The 18,030-nt window shown below is 40.6% G+C and overlaps 1 protein-coding gene across 1 annotated transcript in view; it reads right to left on the reverse strand.

Moving 5' to 3' along the window:
* KCNH8 (potassium voltage-gated channel subfamily H member 8) overlaps window positions 1-18,030 on the reverse strand; it is a gene marked incomplete at its 5' end in the record, with an annotated part of 388,500 nt that overhangs the window by 91,045 nt on the left and 279,425 nt on the right. The gene's annotated exons all lie outside the window — the stretch shown is intronic.

An 18,030-nucleotide genomic window follows, 5' to 3' on the forward strand; every position in this document is an offset into this window, starting at 1 on the left:
GCCCAGGGCCTTTTAGCCCGCTGCCAGAGCCCCTGGTTGCCGCTGTTACCTTGGGGAGGGGGAAGGAAGCACTTGCCGGTACAGGGTGGGCCGGGGCTGGCTCTGACCTCCCCCAGCCCCACCCCTTCTGCCCAAGGCCCCGCCCCTTCCGGGGGCCAGAGCCGGCCCCAGCCCAGGCCCGTACCAGTAAGTCCCTAGACTTACTTTCGGCCCTGCTACCACCTCTACATAACCTAGCAGGATTATCAGGATGCATAGGTGGAAAGCATGCTGCACCTTCATAAGGTGGCAGTGCAGAACGACTTAAGCCTTGTCTACATGGGCAAGTTTCTGGGCAGTGAAGCAGCTTTCTGCGCTGTAACTCCCGAGGTGCACACACTGCCAAGCCACTTAGTGTGCAAAAACTGCACAGTTGCAGTACAGTTAAAAAAGCACCCTGACGAGAGGCGTAGAGCTTTCTGCGCTGGCCTTACAGCACCGCGATAGGCCAGTGTAGACACCCTGATCGATTACAGCCCGGCAATTGGCCTCCAGGAGGTGTCCCACAATGCGTATTCTTGCGTCTCTGGTCATCGGTTTGAGCTGTACTGAATTGCCCTCAGGTGACCAAACTTAAATTTAAGGAGCCCCTACCCCTTACATTCCTTGGGAATTTTGAAAGTCCCCTTCCTGTGTGCTCGGTGATGTGTGCAATGGTCTCAGTGCATCTTTCCAGGTGACCATGTCTGCTCCATGAACCAGACGATCCCCCACTTGGAGCAATGCCGAGCTGCTGGACCTCATCAGCATTTGGGGAGAGGAGGCTGTGCAGTCCCAGCTGTGCGCCAGCCATAGGAATTATGATACCTATGGACAGATTTCACAATGCATGACAGAAAGGGGCCATGACTGGGACACACTGCAGTGCAGGTCAAAGTGAAGGAGCTATGGAACGCCTACCAGAAGGTGCGGGAGGCAAATCACCGCTCTGATGCTGCGCCCATGAGCTGCCAGTTCTACAAAGAGCTGGATGCAATACTTGGTGGCGACCCCACCTCCACTGCAAAGGCCACTGTGGATACTTCAGTGGCTCGCATGCCAGTTGAGAGTGGCCTGAGCCAGGAGGAGGAAATCTTGGACAAGGATGTGAAGGGGGAGGGGACCCAGAGGCAGAGGATGAATTGGAGGTCAGAGATGCATGCAGCCAGGAGCTCTTCTCTACCCCAGAGGAGGCTAGCCAGTCACAGCTGTCAGAGGTTGGCGAAGGACAAACAGGAGAGGAATTTGGAAGTGGCTTTGATTTTGGGAATTACTGAAGCGAGTTTTTGTGGGCAGGAGGGTTGCAGAAAGCAGACTTGTGTCTGTATGATGTGCGTACCACCACATGCCTAGTCTGAGCGCCAGAACAGGGTGTTGATCGACTCCCTCACTTCATGTGAATCTGCCTCAGCGATCTCCACGAAACTCTCATGCAGATACAGGACAATCTGCTGCTGCAGGTTCTTTGGTAGAACTGCTTTGTTTCTTTCCCTATTAAGGGTAACTTTCCCACACCACTCTGCCGTCACTGGCAGGGGGACGACCATTGCTGCACACAGGTGAGCCACATAAGGACCAGGGTAGAAGCTGCAGGCTTGAGGAAGACCCTCCCTTGATTCTCTGCTCACTCTCAGCAGCAAGATATCTTCCATAATGAACACAGCCTGTGGAAAATGTCAGGACAGCAATGATTTTAAGGAACCCCCTACAGTGCTGGCTCTCCCTAAGAGCCACGTGCCCAGTGGACAGTACAGTCCTGGAACACTGATTTCCCCTGCCCCTGTGGTTTCTCACCATTTTGGGGGTCTTGTGCTTGCCTGGGTCAGCCAGTTAGTGACAGGTATGTGAATAGTGGCTGTATTTTAAATCACTGAATCAGTGGTCTGTGTGTTGCAAACAATACTGCTTCTGTAAAATGTTGCATTTTGGCTTCACAGATAGGACCTTGGGAGCCCAGCCTCCTCCTTTGTTATTGCCGGCTGAACAGCTGCACAGAATTAGAAAGCGGCTACGAAAAACTAAAGAGGACTTTCTGGGTGATGTCATGATCAGGAAGCCCATTGCTGCAAAACCATCCACCATGTTCTGCACATTGCTCAGAGTCACAGTGCTGCATAGCAGGAAGTGATTAACGGCTCTGCACACTTGCATGAAAATGGCTCCCATGTTGGATTTCCCAACTCCAAATTGATTCCTGACTGACCGGTAGCAATCCATTCACTTCTCCACTGCCATTGAGGCTCTCATTTTGGTGTCCCTGGGCTGGAGGGCTGGGGCGGGTTCTGCACACAGATCCAGGAATGTGCCCTTGCACATCGAAAAGTTCTGCAGCCACTGCTCATCACCCCATACCCGCATGGCAATGCGGTCCCACCAGCTGATGCCTGTTTCTTGGGCCCAGAACTGGCGCTCCACCATCTCCAGCTGCTCCTTGAGTGCCACCAGCAACCTTGAATTGTTTCTCTCTGTCCCACAGCGATCTAGCCTCCAAGGAATTGTCATATTCCCTGTGGCTCCTCTTGCACCTCTGCAAATGCTTCAGGATCAGGCACCCCAGGCTTGCAATGCTCACGACAGTAGTACAGAGCTGTGCAGGCTCCATGTGTCTGTCACAGATGGTGGACAGCAAGAAGGGATGCAGGAGTTTGCAGGGATTTTGAAAAGAGGTGCAAACTATTATGAGATGCAGATGAAATTATGGGATGGAAAGCACTGCATTATGGAAGTTGACCCCAGGATCCCGGTCATGCCAGCAGGACTCATTTCAGCCCCATGAGGCATTGCAAAAACTTTCCAAAACACCCTGCACTGGATGCATTGCACTCTGCACTGATACAAGCACTGCTGGTGAGGACACGCACCGCTGACAAAAGGAGCATGGTGTGCACATGCACAAGCGCTGTAACAACTGCAGTGGCTGTATGGCGATGTAACTTAGGTTGACGTAATTGTATACTGTAGACATGTCCTTCGTATTCTTTGGTGAGCAACTTTCAGCACATCCACCTTGTCATTATTAGGACTCGTGCTTGGCGAAGGCCGTAGAATGCCAAACCTTTTCAAACACTGCTATTCAGGCTTCCCTAGATTTCTCCAAATACTCCTTCCAGAATCCAAAAAGTCAAAGCACATCGAACACCTCTCATCCCCACTATCCTGCCTTCCAGTGAATCTATGATTAGCTAGCCCAGAAAATAAAAAATAATACTGAGAAAGTGCATCACCGCCAAAATGACATCTCTGAGGCATCTTCCCAGGCTCTAGCGGACCCAGCTGGATGTTTCCTAAATCACACTCCGATCTCCAAAAGCAATACTATCATGTGTGTACGTTAGATAGTGTGCTTTATCAGTGCTATACAAGTTACTTAATGAAACTGATAGAACAGAATCTTAGAAAATCACATTCATTATAGTGAACTTTTGTATCACACTTAGGATCAGATCCTGGAGCCCTGACTTGCAGGAACAGTATCAGTCCCTTAATAAGTGCACAAAGGAGATATGGATACATTAAGTTCATATAGCAAATAAACTGTGTGGTTGTAGAAACAAAAAAATTGCAAAAGTATATTTACTTACTTTTTCACATTAACACATTAAAGTAAGTTAAATAATAAAATCTCTACATTGTCCTATTACAACAAATGTAAGTTATCAGTGCCATTAGTAATTAATATTAGTAGGACATCAGATAAAAATATTTTGTGCGTGGTCTTAGTTTTATTCAGCATCCAGCAGTTTATGGGGCTATATTAATGTGCAGTAACTCAAGTTAACTGTGAATGTAACAGTCATTGAATTAAACATAGACTTTGGGGAGTCAGCATTTGTCCCTTAAAATAGCTTACTCTGATTCATCTAAGTCGTGCTTTTTAAAAACACTTAACTAACTTTATCTGATAGCTTGATTGGGTGTGAAATATAGTAAGTACAGAGAGTGTGCACAAAAATCATATAAAGATCTTTAGGTGACAAATAAGGCTTGGGGAGGTTGCAATATTGGCCTTGAGGAGTATAAGACAGCACTGAGAGGGCTAGGTGCAGCCAAGTAATTACTGCAGAAGTGAGAAGCGTCAAAAAGTGGCAACATCAGCAAAGGAGTGAGAAGCAATCAGGGTGGTAGAAGAGTGTGACCATGTGTTCTCCCAGCATGCACCCTCCCTCCCCCATGGCATGGATCGATAGGGCAGTGGCTCTGTCTCAGTTTTTTTCTGGACTTTCAGCTGATAATCCAGCCTCCAACATCTTCCAGGTTGAGGAGACTTCGTCCTCTGGCTAGATCACATATAAGCCACCCCCCTTCCAGGGTACCCAAAGTCCAAAATAAACACAAAAAAACAAACTTTTCTCTTTCCACAGGGACAGGCAACAATCTTCCTCAGTTCCTGACCCCAGTGAGCCTTTTCTCTCACAAGGAGAACTCAGGGGCTGCTCTCCCTCCAGGCCAAGCAGCAACTGAGCTGGTCTCTCCTTTTTTAGCTTCTCCATTGAAGTCAAACACAGTTTCAGATGTTGCAGGGTGGGGCTGATTGGGCCCCCAGCAGCCCATTAATCCTTTCCTGGTTCAAGGGTTTTGTACACTGCACTACAGGGAGCATTCGGGTGAGTTGGATGGAGGATCTAGGAAGGCCAAAGAAAGTCAAAGATGCCAGAAGCAGCACAGTAACGAAACTCATATGTTAAATCTTGCAGCCCTTACTCAGTCCAACCATCCATTGGCCTAATGTTGCTGCTAATAATAAAATAATAATAGTAAATGATATACTAATGAAATATGCAGTGTTGTTGTAGCTGTTGGTCCCAGGATATTAGAGATACAATGTAGGTGAAGTAATATCTTTTATTGGACAACTTCTGTGGATGAGAGAGACAAGCTGTTGAGTTTACACAGAGCTCTTCTTCAGGTCTGGGAAATGTACTCAGAATTGTCACAGTTAAGTACAAGGTGGAACCGATTGTTTAGCATGAGTAGTTCACACACATTTCCAGGGACCATTCAAGGTGAAGTGGCCTGTTTACTCCCCGCCAGTCTTGGGGGTGAAGGGGGGGAGATAGGGGAGGAGGGAAAGGCAACTGGGGGAGGTAGTTAGTGGGTTATACATTGTTGTTATAAGCCATAAATCCAGTGTGTCTATTCAGTCCATGATTTTTGGTGTCTAACAAAGTTATGAATTTAAACTCCCTGATTCGTCTTTTGAAAGTGCTTTGTGGGCTTCCATGGAGGATGAGCAGTCACTCGATATCTGACCTATCAGTCCTTAGCTACACAACGCTTCCAATACCCGAGCCTCAGAGCTTAAATTCATAACCTTTTGCAGATTTAGAAAGCAAGGCAGTGGAGAGAAATGTAGCACCTCACAAAAACCAAAAAGGTGTCTTGAGAAGGAAATCTTGCTGTTCAGCTAAGAAATTTGGCATGTAGAAAGGAGATCTATCAAAGTCACTTCCCACTTCCTAGATCCTTGTGAACTCAAACAAATATGCAGAGCAACATTTAGTGACTAGAAACAAGAAATGGTAGGCCAACTCTTGGTACTTGTTTCTTTTACTGCCAAATCAGGGGAAACCAAAATTAAAAGATGGAATTATTGATACAGGCTATTAATTAGACTATCTCAGAGGATGTAATTTCCATTATTTTAGTCATAGGAATTCTTTTACCTTAGGGGAGACCAGGAGCAAGACCAAGCAAAATAGTCACAATTATTAACCATGGCCACTAGATTAGCCAAAAAGAAAAAAAAAGGCAAACTAAAACATTAAACAAAACACCACAAATGACAGAACACATGATAAACTGATTACTTCTGTTACAAGCTCTTCTGTATGTCTCTATATGGAGAGCATTTAATAGAGATTATACTTTGGAGAGTGGACTGCTTTTGGGGATGTTCTTCATTTGGTAAGTTAAGACCAAAGTATATTGTTTCCCAGAATTATTTTGAATCCAGTATCTTCTTAGGTATTTTAACACTATTTATGATTGGGCAAAAGAATTTGTTTAAGAGCCAGGGGTTAATAAATAACCAGACAGTTTATAGTTGGCAAAAGTAGCAATCTTAACTAAATCCTATGAAATTGAAACAAAATATTTTAATCCGTTACTTAGAAGAAGCCATTTAAAGATCTGACTTAACACAAGTCAGTTACAAATATTAAGAATCTTAAATCCAATTATTTCTCTGTTTACCAGTGTTTTGCCCTGGTCTCCAGGAATACACGATTTAGCCATCTGGAGATTAACAGAAGAAACTGTTAGCATTTTAGGTTACCACAGTCTCATATCCCAATAAAACCATTACAAGAGTTTGAAAATCTAATCTCTGGGCAGTGTCTTCATTAACTTCCTCTCACCAATCCATGTTGAAGTCTTTGGAAGATGTTCCTTGGATTTGTTTCTTCTTGAGTCTTTGTGTTTTTCTTAGCTGTCTGTGGCAGCTTACTTGTGGAGATGGACAGGATGAATTGTGGAGTGCTTGCTATCTAAGCAGAGGGCATATGTGAGAGAAAGGGGGGTGCTCACTTCATAGTTTTATACTTTTCTCCTTCCTGTTTCCATGAAATCATAGGAAAACACACCTCTTCAGGCTTGTTTAGATTCAAAGCTGGATGCTGTTATTCTTTCACTGGCTCTATGGCTTCACAGGAAATCCTTAGGAGCCTCTTCATCTTATGAATGTTTAGTCCGTTAATGCAGTGGTTCTCAACCAGGATTACGTGTACCCCTGGGGGTACTCAGAGGTCTTCCAAGGAGTACATCAACTCACCTACATATTTGCCTGGTTTTACAACAGGCTACATAAAGCCACTAGTGAAGTCAGTACAATGATTTGTTTATATTGCTCTGTATACTATACACTGAAATGTAAGTACAATATTTATATTCCAATTGATTTATTTTACAATTATATGGTAAAAATGAGAACATAAGCAATTTTTCAGTAATAGTGTGGCTGTGACACTTATTTTATGTCTGATTTTGTAAGCAAGTATTTTTTAAGTGAGGTGAAACTTGGGGGTACGCAAGACAAATCAGACTCCTGGCAGGGATACAGTAGTCTACAAAGTTTCAGAGCCACAGTGTTAATGCATATATGTATTAGGGTTGTAATTCTTTCTTGACAGTTGCATTTCCTTTGTCTTTGTGAAGGGTGATTCTCAGAACATCTTTACATTTAAAGTTTTAACTCTTTGATTCAGTTAATTTTCTGAGATATCCCTTTCATTCCTTCAGGGTTTAAGAGGAGCTGAAATGATGTTTCATATGAATCCAAACAATCCTGTTCTCTGTGACACTTTGGCACCCCAATATTCATCACTGCCATGTAATTAGGATATGTTTTGTACGAAGTATGCCTTGTGAGGTATCATTCTAAAAGTCTTCATCTGCTAGACATTAATATCTCATTGGATTGTATGTGCTATTGTTGTATGGGAAGCTTTGAAGTTTGGCTGTGTCTGTGTTATTGAAACATGTTGTGAGGTTGAAAAACACCCACAAGCAGCCTTTCAGGTACAACAGTAAAAAGGCCATACAATGTTAATAGTTTATTGAAGGAATTCACACAAGCACAAGGATTACCCCAGGAACTGTGTACAATAGAAACCTCTCAGAGATAACACCACACAATGGGAACTGTTTGACCCAGGTCACAGAAAAAGAGCTTTCCAGCAAGTGGGGAGAAGATCTAAAAGGGGAACAATGACAGCATGATGGTACCTCACTCTCTGTACAACAGCACACCTGGAAACACCAGAGGGGCAAGGACTGAACTGTGGGAAGAGATGATCCCAGGCTAGAGGGATTTTTATACTGTGTATTAAAACGTGGGAAAGCCAAGGCAACTTGTGCCTTAAGAATCTGCCAGCCTGTTTATCACTCAGGGTGAAAATTTGCTAATTTATATCTTACGTATCTAGCGTGTTAAGCTCAGTTTGCGGTGTTTATTTACTAAGAGAATCTGCTTCGATATGTTTGCTATCATGTATAATCACTTAAAATCTATCTTTTGTAGTTAATGAACTTGTTTTTATTTTGTCTAAAACCAGTGTATGAAAATTATAACTTCGGGCGGAAAGCGGTTGCATCTCTCTCTCCACATTGAGGGAGGGGGCAAATTTTATGAGCTTATGCCATACAGTTCCCTGTGCAGCACAAGATGGTATAATTTCTGGGTTTACACTCCAGAGGGATGTGTGCACTTGAGTAACTGAGCAGGTCTTTAGCTGAGCTTTCCCATGCACAGCTGATCTCAGCATGTGTGTGAAGCTGCAGCTGGGTGTGTCACTATTTGTGTGTATGCTGGTGAAAGAGCAAGTCTGGAGAGCTTGGCAACTTATCACAGCACCACAGCGTGAAAGGGAGCCCAGGCTGGTGGGTCAGGCAGGCTCAGTGGCACCCCAGGGGGGACCCGTCATACTCTCTTTAAAAGTCAGCTGTCAAAATAACCTTTTTGAAATTAAATTCTTAAAAAGAGTTGTTAAGCTTGAATGGTCATCAAAAAAGGTATTGTCTTTTCTTTTTACCAATCTTTAGAGAGGTTTTTCTTATCTTCATGAGTTTGGTGAGGGGTTGCTGAACTAATTTCCTAATTAATATAAATATATAGTCAAATGGCTACTTATATCTGTAATCCATTATAGCATCATATGGCTTTGATATATTTATACATAAAACATCTTACTATTCATATAACAATATCAGGCAGTTATCATATGAAGGTTTCTGTTTAGAAACAAAATATTTGCAAATATACAACTGAAAAGAAACTCATGCCATCTTATGCATTTGAGAAACAACAGAGGTTTTCACCTTTAAGTAACCAATATAATCTGTAAAACATATCCCACCAGAAATGTTCTCCAGATTGAAAGAACGGATTCTTAGTGTATTTACAAAGAAATCATTTCAATAAGCATATTTCTAAAATTCATTGTGTGGGTTTAACCTAAGGTGGTTCTTTCCAAAAAAGAGGGCTAAAAGATCCACGTTTACTTTTTACTTACTTTTACTACTTGATTTATAGTTCTGATAACACATCCTAAGCATTACTTCTTTTTGGAATTTCTGAATGAAAACACCCTCCCATCTTTTACACAACCAGTACTCTCTCTCAAACATGAAATATCTTACAAAGTCCGTTTTCTTGAAAAAAAGATCATATTGATATCTTATACAAGAGGGATTTGTCCTGTTCTTTAATGAGGCACTCTGATGGATTTGTTTGTTTGTTTTGAACAAATGGTTTCTAGATTTACAACCTACCATTTGCAGTATATTCACAATTTCTAATTCCAGACTTATCAAATATTCTATGCAAAGCATGAAACAGAATATCTCTTATATACAACTTTCAAAACGTAATATTAAAGAAAATAGTATAGAATGTTAAAGCAAAATAGAAATTATAAAGTTGCACTCCATAGACTATATAAACACACTTGGAAGTAATAAACTTGGATCTATAACTAAAAAGAGGTTGTCTTTCTGATATTTGCTTGTCCTTGGGAGACAAAAAGCAGAGCCTTTGGTATTTCTTTGATGAGTTTGAACATTTTGTAACATAATTAGCTAAACATGATATGCATTGTTACATTTTCCAGCATCCTGGAGAAAACATACTTGAAGCTATATCTTAATATTCAGAAAAGACAAAAATATGTAACAACCTAAGAACAATAATAAAAGTTATAGTAATTTTATTTATCTTATTTTTGCATCAATGTGGATGTCTCTCTCTCTCTCTCTTTCACAACATCATCATGTAATGATGTGGGTAATTATAGGCATGTCAGTCTGACGTTGATTCCAGGCAAGATAATGGAGCGGACTTGATTAATAAAGAATTAAAGGAGGGTAATACAATTAATGCCAATCAACATGGGTTTATGGAAACATAGATCCTGACAGACTAACTTGATATCTCTGTTTGGTGAAATTGCAAGTTTGGTTGATAAAGGTAAAAGGATTGATGTAATATACTTAGACTTCTTTAAAGCATTTGACTTAGTACAACACAACATTTTGATTAAAAAACTAGAACAATATAAAATTAACATGGCACACATTAAATAGATTAAAAGCTGGCTAAATGATAGGTCTCAAAATTGTAAACAGGGAAACGTTTAATTGTAAATGGGGAATCAACACTGAGTGGGTATGTTTCTATTGGGATCCCGCAGAAATTGTTTCTTGGTCCTATGCTATGTAACACTTGTATCAATGACCTGGGAGAAAACATAAAATCATCACTGATACAAATTTGCAGATGACAAAAATTGGGAGAATGGTAAAGAGTGAAGAGGATGATACAGAGAGATGTGGATCTCTTGATAAACTGGCACAATCAAGCAATATGTGTTTTTAATATGGCTTAATGTAAATGTACACATCTAGGAACAAATAATGTAGGCCATACTTATAGGAAGATGCACTCTATTCTGAAAAGCAGTGACTGAAAAAATACTGGGGGTTGTCGTGTATAATCAAGAGAATGAGTTTCCAGTGCAATGCTGTGGCCAAAAGAGTTAATACAGTCCTGGGATGCTTAAACATGAGAATCTCTAGCAGGAGTAGAGAGGTTATTTTACCTAAGTATTATGCACTGGCGTGACGAATGCTGGAATACTGCTTCCAGTTCTGGTGTCCACAATTCAAGAAGGATGTTGATAAATTGGAGCCATGAGAATGATTAATGGATTAGAAAACATGACATATTGACTGACTCACGAATCTCAGTCTATCTATTTTAAAGAGAAAGTTAAGGGCTGACTTGATTACAGTCTGTAAGTACCTATATCAGGAACAAATATTTGATAATGGGCTCTTCAGTCTAGCAGTGAAAACTATGATCCACTGGCTGGAAGCTGAAACTAGACAAATTTAGAGTGAAAATCAGGTGCACATTTTTAACAGTGAGAGTAGTTAACCATTGGAAAAATTTACGCTCATAGTGGAGTCTCCATCATTGGCAATTTAAAATCAAGATTAGGTGTTTTTCTAAAAGATACATTCTAGGAATTATCTGGGGGAAGTTCTATGACCTGTGTCATAGATGATCACAATGACACCTTCTGGCGTTGTAATCTGTGAATCTATGTATGATTTTATATATGTGGATAATAATAATTACATTGTACATACACACACTGAATAACAGAGTGACTATTCCACATATGCTGTGGCAAGTTTATCTAAAAAACAGTACTTCCCCATAATCATATATGCAAATACAATCAGGGATAATGCTGTAGGAGAAAAATCTCTTTCCTGAGAATATTATAAACTGTACAGCAAAACTAGCTGGAAAACAGGTTTCCCAGTCCACGAGCATTTGAGATTTAAAATAAATAAATAAATACCATTTTGCATTGGGACAAAATCAAGATGTTTGAAAATATTTCATAAAAAAATGAGACAGTGAGAGAGAGAGAGAGCGAGCGCATGCTGTCACCCTGGTTTGAGGCCCATCTTCACATCAGGCAGAGCAGGGACTTCAATCCATATCTCCAATATGCAAGATCACTTTTGGACTCACTTTGACTAGCAATTACATCCTGGGCCCAAGAAATATTTCCTGACAAAAGTTTCATCAAAATTGGGACATTCCTGCAAAAAGTTTTGGTTTTGATGAATCAGCATGTTCTGATGAAAAGCTGTTTCGTCAAAAAATTCCTGACCAGCTCTCCTCTACAAGTTCCCAGCCTCAGCAGTCCCTTTTTCTGAACACTCAGTTACCCTTCCTCTCTTACAACTCTTGCCTCTTTCTCCCATGTTACAGATGCAGAAGTTTCTCATACGCTGTCCTTCTCTAACACCTCCACTTGCTCAGATGACCCCATCCATCTCCTGATCTCCCTCACACTCTGTCTCAACCCTTCCCTTCTACTTCTCTTTAACCTCTCACTCTCCCATGGATCAGTCACAAATCTTAGTAGTTTAGGTTATGAAACATCAATTAATATTATACAACTGGAAATTATGGAGAACTAATGGCAAACAAAAACAAAAAACCCTAAAAAAACCCAAAAGCAAAAATACTAGAAAAATAGGAATTAAGTGTTAGTCACCTCATAAAAATACTTTACAGTAGTAATACAGAAGGTGCTGTATGTCTGCTGACGTGTAAGAAGCAGACAGTTTGAGGTCATCAGGACAAAATAAGACTAGCTGAGAGAAAATGGACCCTGCAGAACCGGACTGCGTTTTTTAATGGAATTAAATTTAATTCCTGAGAGCAGTGCTGTGCTGTCACAACCTATGATCACTGTTGTAGGCCTGCTTCCTACCTCCAATTTAGATCTACTGAAGGACACTGATGAGCTGAAGGGAGCTCACTGGGGCTTGTAGGATCCCCTTGTTAACAGAGCTGCCTGCTGGGCCCTGTAAAGAACCACCACAGCTTTCATTATTTAAAAAGAGAGTGTGGATGAAATCCTGGTCCAACTGAAATCAAGGGCAAAACTCCCATTCACTTTTATGGGGCCAAAATTTCACCCTATATCTTTAGCCTCTTTCTGTGCAAAGTTTGCCTTGAAAAAATAAACTCCAATGCAAAACATTTGCTAAGATGGAAAGGAATACCCAGCTGGGCTCCACTTCTGTAACAGTCAGCTCTTAGCAAGATAAACAGTTCCAATCTTTTCAATCTCTTGTCATATGGTAATGATTGGGACATTCTATGTCCCAATCATTACCATAAACCATTTGTTTATAACTCTCACCTTTACTTGTGCTATATCTAGTTTGAGGTGGGGTGACCAGAACTGAACATTGTATTGCAGATCAGGCACATCATTTATATAATTACATCACAAATGGATGAACTGGGAGAGAGTAATTTAAAAGGACTGAACATGAGGCAAGGAGTCAGTTGGCATGCATAATAAATAAAAGGTACATGGCAGTTCCTTTTTCAATCACTACATAGTGCAAGGATGATTTAGAGGGAAAGTTAAACTGGAGAAACTTTAGTATAAATGTAGCAGACACATCTGTAAAGGCTTCATTGCAACAAAGTAGGGTTAGAATTAATCTATTCCCATCTGTCTTTATTCTGCTAACCCACTTTCTAGACACAATTTTTTAACTACAGAAAAAAAACTGAAAAAGGGAAGACATCTGAAGGGCTTGCACACTGTGGGGGTGTGATTCTAAACCACTCTAATGTGGTTTGCATAAATCAGTCCATGTAGACTTTGCAGGTGCATGCTAAAGATTCGCTTGTGCACTTTACTATAGTGCTGTGGTATGAGTTAATGTACAACACATTAGTGCTTTAGAAATCACATCCCTGAAGAACGCATTACTGGTGTAGACAAGCCCTCAGTTTTCTTTAAGTATTAAAAAAAATCCTGTTAAAGTATATTAAATCCATTTATAATAGAGTTTATGATAACAATAGGCTTATTCACAGTTGTGTGTATTTTAGAGATGTAAATAGCTTAAAGTGTACATTCAAAATATGTCATACAGGAGGCAGCTGATGACTTAGGGGACTGGTGATGACTTTAAGAAATGGATATGAGCCTTTTATACTTACATAGTCAATGGCACTCAGACCAGTTCGGGTGTAAAATTTTGGCAGCCCTATGTGGAATGAGTGGCCCAGTTCTCAATGATATGTGTCCACATCACCAAAAGTTACCATTGCAATAAACGTTAATTGGCACCTTGTTGACATTTCAGCAAAACAACCTACCACACACACACACACACACACACCCTGTATCATTCCTAGAAGTACTCCTCCCCGCTCAAACGTTGAGGCACACTGGTCTGGCGCTATGGGAAAACTTGCTTCGCCTCTCTAGGGCTTTCAACCATATACATTCCATAAATTCTAAATATACACAACTATGCAAATGCACTCCATGGATACAGATGTCTGTCAAGAAGTGGAGCCAACGAAGGAGAAGACTCAATATAAGGAAGCCACGGAGGGAGTGGTGGGGATGGCCCAGAAAAAAGTGGGGTGTAGAAAAGGAATCCCACTCTTGCCCAGATCCTCTACCCTGCACAAAGGGCTTTCACTAGACATTTCAAGTGCAGTTGTAAGTGCAGCACTTAGATACCAATGTGAAGGATGATTCAGAAAACTAACACTGTACAAATTTGCTGGATGGGTCTCCATATTGTAAATAAAAGCAACACACAAATCCTTTGTTATGGAATGAAGAACGGAATATGATCTTTTTTCCTACATGTAAATATTTTGTGTTACTTTTCTATTAAGTAGCTAAAATTCTGAAAAAAAACCAGCAAATCACAAGAAGTTTGATATTTTAGATTTAAGATGTGCATTTAAATGCCAGTGCATACACTAAAATAAAACCTCAAATCATCTGAACTACAAACGCCATATGTCATTACCAACTCTATCTGACATTACAAACAGCATGCTTCAGGGAGTTGTTATGGATCTTGTCACTGCCATCATTTAACAACATTTTTTAAATTAAAAATTAAAAATGGAGGCTCTGTAGTTATTGGTTCAGAACAAACTTGTCAGAAACAGAGTTCGATGAGAATGCCTTCTTTCCAAAATTACAAATGAGGATTTATCAGCAGCAAATGCTACAATTATTATTGTTATAATGGAAGTTAATTGTACCCTACAAAGGACTAGATTCAATAATAGTGCCATTTGGCTTCCACAGTACAGAAGTTGGATAGAATTTTTATTGACTTTCTTCCCAAAGTAGCAACTGAAACAAGAGGTGGGCCTGAGCCAAAACTCAAAGTTCAAGCAGCTACTAATGCTGCAGATATCTGGACCCAAACTTTGCTTCCAGCTCATTTCTCTATGATGTGCCAAATCAAAACTGGGCCCCACTGAAGTCAATGAGAGTTTTGCCATTGACTTCAATGGGGCCATGATTTCATCCTCAGACTTGAGGAAATGTGGCTCTTTATTCATATCTGAACTTTACAGCTTGCATGGGTGGTAGGCCAGATTTAAAAAAATCCAATTTCTCAGGGTGTTTTCCAAAAAAACACCCACACACCTACCTTTGGCTGGAGCTTTATTTCTCCATCTTTTGAAACTGGCTCAGCCCCTGTGTCTCAGTAGTAAGTAAAACACAGTTGCATAAGAAACAAAAGCAAAACAAAACTGGGTTACTTGCCCATAACTTCTTGGCCTCTTCCAAGACTTTCTGTAGTGTGTTGGAGGGGTGCTGCTTATATAACCCCTTAAATCCCAGCATACTTTGCCACAGACTACACAAACCCTACTTTCCTGCACCTCCATGAGAGACTTGACTGGGAACTAACTGGATCCAGCTTTGTCCCTCACTATTAAAGGCACAGTGGAGTTCCCGTGCATCCGCTTCATGGAATTTAGGTTTTTGGCCCTAAAAACAGAACCAGCAGTTTTCCCAAACTGCCTCTCTGTCTCTCAGTTCACCTGTCCCCCACAAGTATGGTTCCTGAAACAGCATAGTACTGGCCCAACATGTATATATTACACCTACACGCAGCTATATGAAGGCTAAACAATCTAAACTATCAAGTAGGTTTGTATCAATACAACATATTTGTGAAGAATTTGAGAACCATTCAACTGTACTGAAATATAGAAATGAAAATGCTATGCAAAGGTTGCAATAGGCTTTAAACCACATCTTCAAAGGAAGATGCTCCCACTACATCAGCAAAGAGCCATTTATTTTCAGAGAATAAAATTAGTTACAGTTTGATCCCAAGGGCAAGATCCTAGTTAGCAACATTTAAGTAGACAATAGAAGTAATTCAGTAATGAATTAAGCTATCTTTGTAATCCAGGTACCAATTAGAGACAATGAAGAATTTTACACAACGCATAATAAAAGAAAGGTTAGCAAGTGGTCATAAAGACAGAGAAAAGTAACTGGTTGGAATAAGGAGAATTCTTCTGAGAGAAGGTACCTTTACTCTCTGAGCATTAACATTATCTCTTGGAAATAAATATAGTCTTAAAACCATTATAAAAATAATTCTGTAAGCTCACAGATAGACCAAGTCATAACAAAATTATTGATTCTATGTGCTGACTGGAAATGCAGATTTCCTGGCAAACAAATATTTAATCATCATATTGGTTTAAAAAAAAAGAGGTGCTCAAGGGAATCTTAAAACAGGAAAAATTCTAAGCTCCTATTCTAATGTTGGTGATAACAAAGACAGCTGAATCTACAACAATGCCAAAAATCTGATAACAGTTAAGCCTTACAGGCACAAAACTGAACTCTCGAAGGACACTAAGAAGTTTGCAAATATCACTGACTGTAAGAAACAAACAAAGTTTCTAAATCCCCAAGTCCTATTGAAGTTAATGGCAAAACTCCCATCAATTTCAATGGAGCCTGGATTTCACTTCCTGTATTTAACAGGATGGGGGCTTGATAATAATTGAGGTGTTTACTTTGGAAGGACAAATGATTCATCCATAGGGAGAGCTACTGTTTATCATGTAAGAGACCTGGAATCCTCATGAGTGAAGTCAACGAGGTGCAATAGTAATTCCTTTATGTTGGGTAGTGGTATGTTAGGTGCTTCTAAGGAGAGTCAAAGCAGTTGTGCTAGTCTGATATGTTTCTGTTAACACAGTAACATTTCACTAGAAAAAGAATGAAAAAAGAGAAATTTGTTTGAACATCTGATTAGTCAAGATGGAGTTTTGCTACTTCTCCACCTAACCCAATGGATTATAGCAACAAGGCAAAGGAATTACCAACTGCTGCCCTTATTTCCTGTGAGGGCAAGTCCAAGAAGATTTATGTCAGGACTAATCATTTTGCTTCTTTCATCATTAGGATCACATTCCCAGCTGGTGAACTTTATTATTATTATTAGTCTAAATCCTGACCCTCTTGTGCTTGGGCATAAGGGGAAGTTTTGTACCTTACTTGTGTGTATGGTGACTTTGCACCAGCTTGACCAATCTTATGAGGGCTGGCTCTGCAGTTGCTCCAAGGTCTGGACCTGTAATGCTTCTGGAGGTGATGGAGAGTTTATGTAAATGAGATACTCACAGATTTTGCCCTCTCTCTACCTGGCACAGATCCTCTCTCTTTCTCCCACAAGGCTGTCTTTATCCTCATGAATTTGCCATGGGGAAGAGGAGGAAATTGGGTTGGGAGGAAAATATCCCTTAAGAGTGGAGATTTGTGGCAGTCTCAGGAGCTTGACCCTTGACCACAGGGCTCAAAGTCTCTAATGTCACTTTGGTTCCTTCCCCTCACCATTACTCTGTGGTAGAGGAGCTCAGGCCTAGATGGGCCCATCTTGGCGGACAGCTGCTTTTTGGGACTATGGACCAGCTGTACAAGCTGTGGGTTGTTTTGCTCATTCCATCTCCTTTGAGGAGTCACTCCCACACTGACATATAGGACTGAAAATGCAGTGTTATGGCACAGTGAGAGTGCTGTTATCAGTTTTGTCACAAATATAAAGGGAAGGGTAACAACCCTTATGTATGTAGTAACATAAAATCCCTCCTGGCCAGAGGTACAGAATCCCCTTACCTGGAAGGGGTTAATCAGTTCAATTAACCTAGTTGGCACCTGACCAGAAGGACCAATGGGAAAATAAGATACTTCCAAATCTGTGGAGGCAGGAGGTTTTGTTTGTGCTCTCTTTGTTTGATTCCTCTTGTACAGAGAGAGAGACCAGGACAGGAAAAACATCTCCTAAAAACATAACTGAAATGAGCATCTAAGATTACAAAAATTGTAAGTAAAGCAAGAAAATGCGTTAGATTATCTTTTGTTTTAGCTTGTGTATTTTCTCTATGATAAGAGGTAATTTTATTCCCGTTTTGTAACTGGGAAGCAGAGTCAGAGGGGAATCCTCTGTGTTTTAAATCTTTTTATTTACCCTGTAAAGTTACCTTCCATCCTGATTTTGCAGGTGTGATTTTTTTTTTAAACAACATTCTTCTTTTAAGAACCTGTTTGATTTTCAGTGTCCTAAAACCCAGGGATGTGGTCTGTGCTCACATTGTAACCAATTGGTTAGTGTATTATTCTC

Source organism: Lepidochelys olivacea (assembly GCF_965140295.1).
Source record: "Lepidochelys olivacea isolate rLepOli2 genome assembly, chromosome: 2".
NCBI lineage: Eukaryota > Metazoa > Chordata > Testudines > Cheloniidae > Lepidochelys > Lepidochelys olivacea.